Source organism: Episyrphus balteatus, chromosome 1, assembly GCF_945859705.1.
Source record: "Episyrphus balteatus chromosome 1, idEpiBalt1.1, whole genome shotgun sequence".
NCBI lineage: Eukaryota > Metazoa > Arthropoda > Insecta > Diptera > Syrphidae > Episyrphus > Episyrphus balteatus.
In genome coordinates, this window is record NC_079134.1 from 152,924,663 (window position 1) to 152,936,746 (window position 12,084).

General features: G+C 31.1%; 1 protein-coding gene across 1 annotated transcript in view; it reads left to right on the forward strand.

Annotated features, from left to right (window-relative positions):
• The window catches only part of LOC129913033 (reticulocyte-binding protein homolog 2a), a 44,158-nt gene that overhangs the window by 22,700 nt on the left and 9,374 nt on the right, over positions 1 to 12,084 (forward strand). The window contains exon 3 of the mRNA XM_055991380.1: positions 6,193 to 6,235. The gene's annotated coding sequence lies outside the window, so the exon portion shown is untranslated. The remainder of the gene's footprint in view (positions 1 to 6,192; positions 6,236 to 12,084) is intronic.

A 12,084-nucleotide genomic window follows, 5' to 3' on the forward strand; every position in this document is an offset into this window, starting at 1 on the left:
TTTTAACTTTGACGTTATTTTTATACGATGTGGGTAGAGTGCATGGGCAAAGTGCATTTTGATATTAAAAATGCATGGGAAAGTAAATAAAGAGTTAAATTCTTATTTTCTGTTTAGAAAAATTTTATTACGAGGTGTTAAAATGAATTCGTATTTGGTTAAGTTAAGAATTATTTAAATTTTTGTTTGTATTTTTTTCGGACCAAGACTTTTAATATGTTTTTGATACTAATCATAATTAGTGTCCCACAGATTTGTGGATAAAACTAGTTTCTTAAGAAACGGTTTCGGGTTTTTAAGTATATTTGTGGTATCATTTTATACGTTTCTAAAAATGTGTTTTCATAAAACAATATAAAAAGAAAAAAAAAAGAGATACAAAATGGAAATGCTTAAGAAAAGAATCCAAATTTTATAAAAGTTGAAAGAATTTTCGTACGAAGAAACTTTAAGCATTTGTGTAAGATAGGACAACTGATTTTGAATTTCAGAGATACTTCTCTTAACAAGGTAATGCTTTTAAATAATACTACTTAAGCCATTCCAAACACTAGTAACGGATTCGAATCGCCCTACTCCTTGATAAAATTTTAGATTATGGGTCAAAAATTGATTGCCGAGTTCTCCAAGAAACAAACGTCTAGGCTGCATTACTCAGTTTCTTAGAAAACAAAGCAAATGAAGTCTTAACGTCAACGAAAAATAAGGTCACTATAACTTAACTTCTAAATCCAAAGTTTCACTTTAAAAACTATGGTCACATCTGTATATTGTATCAATATCGATTAAGCTTGACTGTTCCAAGAATAAGTGATCTTTTCTTAATCAGTATCTACTGATTTTTTACATATAAATACCTTTTTATCCTGCACCTTAAAGTCCTGGATTTTTTTAATATTTTTACTACCCCATGTTGTATGGTGAGCGTTGCCGTTGATTTTACACACCAACAGTGTACACTCTGCCTGGCACTTTATTTAACAAGTTTTTTTTTTTTTTTTCATTTTAATCGCAAGCGAATTGGCATCATCTTCATTGAAGTATCTTTCTGGCTATTAAGGCTCGGTAATTCTGTAAAACAAAACAAATTATAGGTTTTTTTTATCCAGTTTTTGATAAGAGTTTTTGCTTTTAATAAATCTTACTTGAACACATCGAATCCAAGGTTTCGACCCAATCCTTCACATCAAATCCTCCTGTACGGATCTTTTGTTAAGTCAATTCGAGTATGGGTTCAAATGCAGATAGTCATCTTCCTTTTGAGTTTGAAGTATTTCTCCTGAGCCTTTTTTGTGATTGCATGGTCTTATAAAAATCGAAGAAAAGTTAATTATTAAGAGAGATTATGAACACATGCAGTCTTCATTTTGTTATGATAAAAACTTAGTCCCCAAAGTTCGAATGCCTTTATTCAAGAAAAGTGATAAATAGCCTATTTTATTTGACTTCCAAAAACTAAATCTTAAAGTATTCTTTTTTCTAAACTATCATCTACTTGATAAACAAATCAACAAACCAAATATGTACCAGTAAAAAAAATATCTTATGTCACTCCTAAGCACAATTGACAACTTACTTACAACTTACTTTTAAACGGAAAGACCAGCTTTGATGACACATACTACAAAAAAAAACAACATTACAAAAAGATTGTTAACTAATTAGCACGAGTTCGTGTTTAAAGTATTTTATACAAAAATGAGTTGCTTGTCTATAACATTTTTTTTTTGTTGTTTTCTTACAACGTTGGACTAAGCTGAATATGTATTTCCCTAATGATCATCATATTAATTTTTTTTTTCTAAGTTTTATGCAAATATTCGTATGATAATTCTCTCAAGATTATATTATTTATTATTCAAGTTAAATGATTGAAACTAATGTGTTTAATTTTGCAGAATAATAAGCCCTCTGTTAAAAAGCGTCACACCTTGTTTCGTACGAGTATGTCTACTCCTTTTAACTTGTTTGTTTTTAAGAGTACATATGATAATGTGTGTTGATTTAGCGAAACTAAATGTTTAATTGTAGTAATTGTTAAAAGCTTAAGGCTAAGCTGTCGATATATCACATAGACAAGTCACCAGAATGAGGGTACCCATGCAAGAAACGAAGCTTATAAGTAAGTGAAAACTAAAGATTTACTTGCGGGTCTCAGTGTCCCAAAACTTTTCCAAGTGTCAAATACGGAAAAAAAAACGAAACCAACTATTTAACCAAAAAGAAAAATTTTTGTTTTGAATAAAGATAACCCATCAAAGTAAAAAGAGATTTCCATAGTTAACAAGCTTAACCTACATTTTCGTCATCTCCATAAATAAATTTGTGGACCGAAATGGTGTTTATTTTTTTTTTTTTGGTTTTACCTTCTTTAAAAAAAGACACATCTATTAGATGCCGGTTTGGTTAACATTGCAACACCTTTTCACCTCTTTCTCTCTCTAAATTCTACAGCTTTAAACCTTTTCTTGTCTATTGACAACACACAAGACTTAACAAAAAAAACTCAATAAAAAATATAATTTTATCTCCTTTTCTATGGGTTTTCTACCCACCGCAAGAGATCATTCGAAAGTTGCTTTTTTTATTCAAAAAAAAAAACTTAACACACACATAGATAGAAAAAAGATATCAATCAGAGTCGCAACAACACAACTGGCTCTGTCTAAATAAACACCAAAGGGCAATTCACTGGTTTATGGAAATTTTCTAGTGCCACTGCGCTGTCACTGCAAGTAATGAGAATCAGTAGTGTTCGTTTGGATTTTTCGTTCATCTAACCTGGAGAGGTTTGAAATAAATACTTCGTAGTAACATACGCGATAGATAGACCCATAGACCGCTCGCCAGTCGTCGTCGCCACCGTAAACTCGTTCAATCGGCAATCTTTTCAATAACCCAGGGTAGGTGTGAGGGTTTAATTTTTTTGGTGATTCTTTTTGGGAATAGGTCAAACAATCTTTAAATCTACACAAATTACAATTCAAAAGTTCAATTGTGATCAGATTTGAAAGCAATTGGTCAACCTTTGTTTATTTAATTTGTCTATAGCTGCGTTACAATTTTGACAGATTAAACTTAACGAAAAAGTTCAAAGTCTCCTTTGCATTTATGTAGCAAAATGCCCAACTAACAATTTTGCTTCTATAAAGCTTATTTAATTTGCTTATTAAAAGCTTATTTGATTTGTCTATAGATGCGTTTTAATTTTGACAGGTTAAAGTTAACGAAGAAATGCAAAGTCCTATTTTCATTCGAAATTTATGTCGCAAGAGGCAAGATGGCCAACTAACAATTTTGCTTCCATAAAGCTTATTCAATTTGCTTATTAAAAGCTTATATTTGATTTGTCTATAAATGCAGGTTAACATTTACGAAGAAATGCAAAGTCCTATTTTCATTCGAAATTTATGACGCAAGATGCCCAACTAATAAATCTGCTTCTATAAAGCTTAACAGAAGCTAAAGAAGACCTTTGAAAGCTTAATTATTGTCTGTTTGTGGTAAGGCAGTCAATTTTAATGTGGAAAGTGGTACTTAAGTCTAATAAGTACGTAACCTTATTCAACTGTCAAACTGGCACTTTAAAAATGTCCTCAAATCCAGCCCTGTTAACGTCTTAAAGGTTCAGAAAAAAACAAAAATAAGTAATACGACTTCAAAATAAAATAGAAAATAACAAAGAAAAATGTATCTAGACTTTAGATATTGTATAGACCTATGAAAAAAAAAACTGTCTCGACTCTTAACTGGAAACTCAACAATTTTTAAACTTGTCTCAGGAGTTTTGAACATAAGTACTATATATATCGAACAACCGCAGAGATCTATATAACTTAACTAACTGCAGTCAACGTGCAACGAGCGTTGAGAGTCACACTAAGTTAAGCGTAACAAATCGCATGCGTAGGAAGAGTAGTGGAAACCTGGATTCAACTACGAGCTACAACCAATGACAACAACGACGACGATAAACATAAAAACATTTTCACAAGGAATAGGGTACCCATATATTCAATCCATATAAACGAGGTGAAGAAACTTTGCGTTTCATTATCTGTATCTATGCAAACTCTCTGTTTAGTCTTATACAGTACCTACATTTGAAGATTAACTTCAAGACCTTTTGTTTGATTTTTTTTCTTCGTCTATTCCTTTCTTTTTTAGTTTTTTTTTTTTTATTGTGGGGGCTTGAGGAGTTTTAGTAGATAAACTCGAATGTATTTTTATTGTTCCAAAGCAATAACAGGAAACATATTTGTGTTATTTTTGTTTGGAGTTATATTGTCCTTCCTGGAACATACTTTGTGTCAGTGATTGATTACTGCCAATTTAATATAAAATGTCAAAATTAAATTAGGTTTGACAAAAATTGTTTTAGCAGCACTGCGTGGCTCATAAAATCCAACAACTGGCTTCGTCCTTAAGTCTATAAAATACATTTTCCAAACGAACGTGGCCCATGTCACCGGTTAATGGGGCCATCACTCATTTTGTATTATGGTATCACCTTTAAATAATTGTAGGGTATATTATGCATAGTTTTAAGTTCATTCACAAAATTAAATAAAAGGTCATGGATACTTTTATGGTTTTTGGAATTTTGAAATTCTTGGGTAGTAAGACAATGAAAGAAAATCTGAAAATCTTGTACTTTATGCCAACGATGTTTGATTTCAAGAAATTATAGACGCTAATAAATTCATTGATAACACTGGTAAACAAGGTTTTTGTTTTTTAAAAACGAAATTATTCTTTGTGAGCACATAGTACCCAGCGAAATTCTTAAGCTTCCTGAAATATTGTAGATACGTGCCTACGTCTTAAAATTTGGTATTAACTGGTCTATGATTTTTACTTCTTTAAACAGTAAATGAATGTAAGCCGAAGTTTTCTCTAAATAGTAAGTCTGTCGACGATTTTAAACCTACCTTCTAGAAACTCATATCTTCCTATACCCTTGATTGCAGACCAGCACTTTTGATTTATTTGCTAATTATGTCAGTGGTTCTTCAAGGCAGCCAGCTAGGTCCTCTTCTTTTTATCATCATTAAGAACGGTACAGAAATGGTTGCTTTAAATTCTTCAAAACCGTTTCGTCGGCAAAAAATAGCCGTTGCCTCTTGGAAATTTCTCAATCAACTGCATGGAACTGCTAAATATTACCAAACCAATTAATCACTTTTTCGAGAGGTAACGGTAAAAAAAAGTGCTTGATTGAAAAGGACACTTCGATACTTTTCCTCCAAAACTTATAGGGTAAACTATCCGACACTCGCATCAACTAAAGTTTTCTCTAAAGATTATTTAGTTTACTTTGTTGATTTTCCTTTAAAACAAGAAATTCTTTCGTGTCCATAAAAAAAATATACAAAAAAAAGTTCCGCTCACGACATATGGCGTGGACAGGATCTGTGAAAAATAAAATACGACAAAAATTTAACTTGTGTGTGCTTGTGCATATGCACATGTCGCAATTTTCTGGATTCTTTCAGCTTCTCCTTTGGTTCCACTTTAGTCATTTTTTTTTTTTGTTCCAAATTTGATGGAGAAAAAACCCCATGGTCTTAAAATTAGCAGCGGTTATAAAGTTTTAACAAAACAAAATAAATATTCTCAGGACAAAAGTTCCCTTTCTTTATTTTGCACCTGGCTGCTGGAATGGTGGCATGACATGATCACTGATCGCCATGCGTGGTTTCAGTTGAACGATGACGACATTCATTCTACCGGTCATCGCTACTAGGTTATTTTTACAAGAGAAAAGGAGACAACAAAAAATAATTACTTTGCATCTTGCTTCTCTTAAAGACATCAAAAGGAAGTTGACCTCCCGTCGAGGATCATTTTTCTTTAATGATTTTTTTTACCGACAATTTTAAACTTGCCCTAACTAAAGTGAAAGGGTTATTGTTTGTCGGCTGTTTCCAAGTCGATTTGATTTTTATCTTCAAATTCTGTTTACTCTTTCAAGTAAAGCTTCTTATCGAATGGTTTTTTTTTTTTTTTTTTTGTTAGAAGATACTTAACATACATCAAGTGTGACATTTAGATAATAGTATCAATATTCTAGCTTAAGTCTTAGAAGTTATTTATAAGTAATGTTCTTGTCTAAGTGAAATAATATTTTGAAATATTTTTTTGTATAATGAACAAAGAAAATAATAAAATTTTTCTTTCTTTTCTTTTCAGCTGGGTGAAGTCGATTTATTGCGCTGATAGCATTAATCAAAAAGTAAGTCGTTTTTACTGGATTATTGAAAAAAATAAATTACAGGTTTCCCATCAGGTATCAGTACCTGACAATACCTATGTTATCATTTTTCTGATGAGCTAAGACTTAGTTATTTTAACGAACACTTAAGCCATAAGAATTTGTTTACTTTTCAAAATGGCGTCTGAAGAATAAAGAAATTTAATTGAGAATGGTTTAATTTCTATGACCTTTGATTATTAAAAAAATATCTACGCAAACTCATGTACCTGGCTTAATTTATTTGAAGAACTTTATTCTTATAAGAAGTTAGCATTCGAAATAAGTCAATAAGAAACACTTGTTATAATAATATTACAACTCGTGTAAAAGCAATGTGCTTTCGTACATAAAAGTTATTAAGGTTTGTTATTTTAGTCAATGTTTAAAGTAACACATTGTGTGATTGAAAGTTTTGTAAACAAAACTTAAAGTACTGGGTTGTGTAAACATTAATTTAAATACAAATGTTTCAATGTATCACTCAACACATTAAGCTTTCGAAAAATTCACATCTCGTAACTCGTTTGGATGTAATACTTTTTGAACACTATTTCGCCCATACCAAATGTTAAGAAAAGCTAATGGATTTGAAAATTTTGTTTCATCAGGAAGAAGTTTCAAAATTATTTGAACCAAATTGGCAAATCTATACGATCTAAAAAATGTTAGGGAATATTTTTGTAATAAATGGCTTAGAACAAATTTTGAGTAAAAATAACGTTAAAATACATACAAGTCTAAATAGCTCTTACTATTTTAATTCTTTTATAGTTTCATACAAAATATTTCGGTTCCAGAGCATCAGTCTCATGACATCTTATATACGACGTTGTACTTCAACACAGTGTTGTCAGAGCCGGCTATTTGATTTTGGCTCTTTAAATTCTAAACTTGGCGATTTTAGGCTCCATTAAAATTAAAGCATTTTACAAAATAAATCCACCATTGATATAAACAGGAACAACCAATTGGCTTACATCTTTGTTTTTATGTATTGAAAAGTTAATTTTACGCCTGTCAATGAGCATGATAACCAAAATGTATTAACAAAAACTTATCTGAAAGTGAAAAAAAATGTATGTATGCGTTTTTTACTTTTTAAAAAAAATACTACTATGAAAAATTCAGTTCTGAAAGGGTACAATATTAAAAAATATGGATAAATTACGCAATGAAAAAAGTCAGATTTTTAAAGAAAAACATTTTTGTTTACGCAATTTTTGAATATTTTCAACAATGTCATACCTTTTTGAAAAGAGAATTGAACACACCTATTTAAAGGAAACTTGCCAAAATATCGTAGTGCATTTTTGTTTACACCACGGTTCATTGAATTAATATCATGTAAAATTTTTCAGTTCTTTGAGTTCTATTAAAATGTTTGACAACATATTTTTTGTATTTAACAAGTTTGGTCTTTACTTTAAATGAAAAATTTTTCCTTATACATCAAAGTATTTACTAATCAGTTTATCTACATAAATATAAGAATAAATAAAATCATCCTTTTTCGTAACAAAAAATATTAATAATGGACTTATCGTGTTTTGGAAAATAAACGATTCAATTAATGAATCAATTGTTCTTACCTTATCACTGAATTTTGTATTATACCTGAACTACCACAAATTAATTTTAGTTAAGAAGCTTATAGGTTAAGGGGTGCCGCGCTTTTGTGAGAGTCACTAGGTCTTGATTTTCATGGGGATCTTGAAAAATATTTTTGACAGACTGTGATAATCTTTGCTATTATTAACTGTCCCGTTATATTTTGTACTTATTTTTATATCCGACAGACTTCCTATAAGTAACTCTAATAAAAAACTTGTTTGGTAGCCACCATATGATCACCTGACCTGACCACAAAAATAACTAATTTAAATATTTAGTTGATAGATTCAATTTTAACAGTGCATAAATGAATAGCTAAGAAGTACATATTAAGTTACGTCATCATAAAGCCTTGTTTTATTGACTCACAATTAGTCAAAATTTCCTTCAAAAATTATGAAATATCAAATGCATAGATTTGCTATATCTAAACCTTTTTATATTCTTAGAACTTCCCATTCGAAATTCACAAAACGAATTCAAAATCTAAAAATAAACAGGATCTCAGCAACTTATACACATTATTTTTATACTCGAAGGAATTTATGCGGCATCTTGCAAATTTCGTACTTCAAACAATTCTTATGCAAATAAGATGACAAACCAAGATCGGAGATTTCATCATATAAAAGACCCAAAAGCATCTTTCTGTGAGTCTTTCGAAATACATTTTTTTTTCATACGTTCCGTATCTATAGATATAAAATTTAGGTAGATATTGCTGCTAATTTATTTCGCCTTGAGTTGGTGACGCCAGGTAGATATAAGTATAAGTTGTGATACATGTGTCACCTACCCGCACAGACAATAATTATTATATTCCATTGTGTGATTTTTCAATTTATACGGCTGTAAATAGAAATTAAAAAAAAAAAAATGGAATATCAACACCCCGATCACCTCTCTTCACCAGCGCAATCAGTCCAGCAGACCAACACTACCTTCGATCGATGTGATCATCCATCCCAAACGCAGTCGGTGCATTTTCAGGTTACACATCAGCACCGTGTCACTATTTGTATACGACGATCGTCTTCATGCTCGTCGTCGTCGTCGTCGTGCCAGTGCCAGTGAAAAGAGACACATCATGTAAATGAGTGATAATTTTTCGCCTGGCACTGAATTGGCAATAAAAAGACAATAATTCGAAACAATAAGAAGGAGAAGGTTTCAGAAATAAGACCGTGATGTCTTGGGTTCTTCTTCTTTTTGTTTTATTTTTTGCATTATTTTCGAAAACTTGTCAGCACTTTGTTGAACATTTTTGAGCAGACGATACCTTCCTCCTATCGACAATGCATGCATATGTCTATGCGGACTTTGTGGAATTTTGTTTTATGGTCTCGTCCTCAGGTATAACATAGCATGCCAATATGAGACAATCAGACTGACAGACAGACAGTCATAGATGTCGTTGTTGCCATTTTCAAGACAGACAAGAGTCTTGGTTCTCATTGTTTATCCAACAACAAAAAGCTTATACAAAAAACAATGCTCGATGTATAATATTTACAATTGTCTGTGTTTGTGTATACAATGTTTTTTGTGTAAAATGCAACATGCAAGTGCATATGTGCGCATTGTATTTGTAAGACAAAACTGCACGACACTGTCACCAGCAATTAGGAACAAACTGTGGCAAAAATTAAGTCGGGGGCGTCGTCGTCTGGCATTTTAATTTGAAACATTGTAAAGTTGATTTATTGCGATCTTGGAACGTTGGTTGTCTTATTCTTTCATATAATGTGTTATTATTTATGAATAGGGACAAGTTCGGTTTTAAGGCGTGTTCTTTCGCGGCTTATCGTTGTAGAAAAAAAAAATGTATTATAAAATTTTGTCTGCTAAATGAGTTTAGAAGAAGTCTGATTGTCTAGGCCAAACCATTTGTCAAATATGTTAGATTTTTTTCATGGCTGTCTGCATAAAAGAATTGAGAATAATAGTTTGGTTGAAATATGTATGTAGGATACATCGCTAGTTTATTTCCGTTTGTTGAACTTACTTCGCAGATATATACATTTTTTAAGTGCAAAATTTTAAGCGAACAAGATCAGTAGTTGGGAACATTACTGCCGTTCAAGCCTCCGTCATTCGTAACTGAATCAAATAAGTCGATTTTAGGGCATTCTCATCCTTGATAGGTGAATTTGGTAAAAAAAAAAAACTTGAAATTCATCCTTATGGAGTCCACTTAAAAACTATAGTCACCTGACTTCAAATATATATGTAAATAGCCTTTTGGATTCGTAAAACCATAAAAAAGTTTGAAGTCGTTAGCAAATTTCAGAATTTTACAATACGAAATGTAAGTAGAAATGTCATTCAGAAAAAAATAAATAAAATTGGTCCAATATGGCTTCCTTGTGGAACTCCAGATAAAACATTAATTTCTTAGAGCCGTTTGCTGAATCGAAACATAAGCAAGCATTTAAGTTCTACATAAATCCTTATGTGACAGTTTATGAGGAAAAAAAAAAGGAATACAAGTTTATGTTCAACATAAATTATTTAAGTTTCGATTCAGCAAATGACCGTTAGAAAAACTTTCTTAAAGTAATTTATATCCAGTTTCTTAGAATGAGATCGTTTTTTTTTTAACTACATTTTAACTACTTCAAAAATATATTGCCAGTTGTAGAAAAGTTCAAGCATGAACGTGGGTATTTTAACAAACATCAACCTTGAACCAGAGCTAAACCTTAAGTAAACTATCGATTTTGGAAAATAAGAGTTCCTTGACCACCAAACTTTTTTGAAACCTGAAGTTTTAGTTTTTAAATAAAAAGATTCAGCTGTATCTACCTACGCTTAAAAATTAAAAGGTCACTAAACTAAGTCATAACAACTTGATTATGATCAAATTAATTTCAATATCTTTTATTTACACTTTTTTATCGTGACTTAAAAAAAAAAAAGATGAGAAAGTTTTCTCAAAATAAATTATGTGTCAACTGAAAAATCAACAATAAAAGGGTTTTACACAATTAGCATTCTTGAACAAGTTTTAATCCCTCTCTAGCTTACAATATAATTATTCTTCTAAGCTTTCTCTCTTGTTTGTATTGTTGTGGGAATACACAAATTCCTAAAAAAGAAAAGAACAAGTTACATTTTAAAAGATATAGAAGAAAGAACAAAATGTCATTCCATAAAGAATGCATCTTATAAGTTTTTTTTTTTTATTTATGAAATATACCTAATTGGATATGCATTTTTATCAAAGATAATCACCGCGTGCGTTGTCGTCGTCGCCCAACATTGACAAGCAACACCACCACAAAAGTTTGTTTTATGTCAGTCAATTCAAATAAGGAACACAAATTTAATGAATTAATTTAAAAGTTAAATTTAAATCAGACAAACACAACAAACAAATAAATAAAAGAGAAACGCAAAAAGCAAAAAAAAATTACATTGAACTTGTTATTGAAATGTTATTTTCAGTAACTTTTGGAAGAGTGTTTTGTTTGGTTTCATAATTTATTTTCAAATGCACTTTGATTGAACTTTGATAAAAGAAAGTGTTAAATTAAACCAAAATTTAATTACTTTTTTACCGACTTCCAAAAAGGAGGAGGTATTCAATTCGCCTGTATTTTTTTTTATGTTTGTTACCTCATAACTTTGGACTGAGTGAACCAATTTTGATAATTCTTTTTGTATTGGAAAGCTGGTGGCTGCAATGTGGTCCCATTTCAATTTTGTTTAGTTATAGCCATAGGAACTATTCGAAAATCCATAAAACCCAGTTTTGATCCATGGAAGTCGGTTTTGTTTTTTGATAAAAAAGATTATTCGTGCTATATTTTTAGAAGACCTATCCTGTTTATTTAACTCAACAACTTGTAGTACCTATCTCGTGACGTTAAAGTTAACACGATTGACTGTCACGCCAGAGGTTCTGGGTTCAAATCCAGCCTCTTCTACTTAGGAAATTTGTTCAGGGGTACTGCCCCTTGCAAGTAAAGAAAACAAAATCATATGAGATCAATAACCTTCCAAGCATCTATTAAACGTTCAAGCTTTCTTCGATGTCTCATGCACTTTGCTTATGCTGTAAAGTGTAAATGTAACCGACATAACAATAAACTTATTCAAAGCTGTTATGGGCACTTACCAACAGCGACACACCAACGAGTGCAAGCCGTAGAGTCACGCTAATTGCACGTTAACAGTTCAAACATTAGAATATCTATAACTTATACCCATAAAGT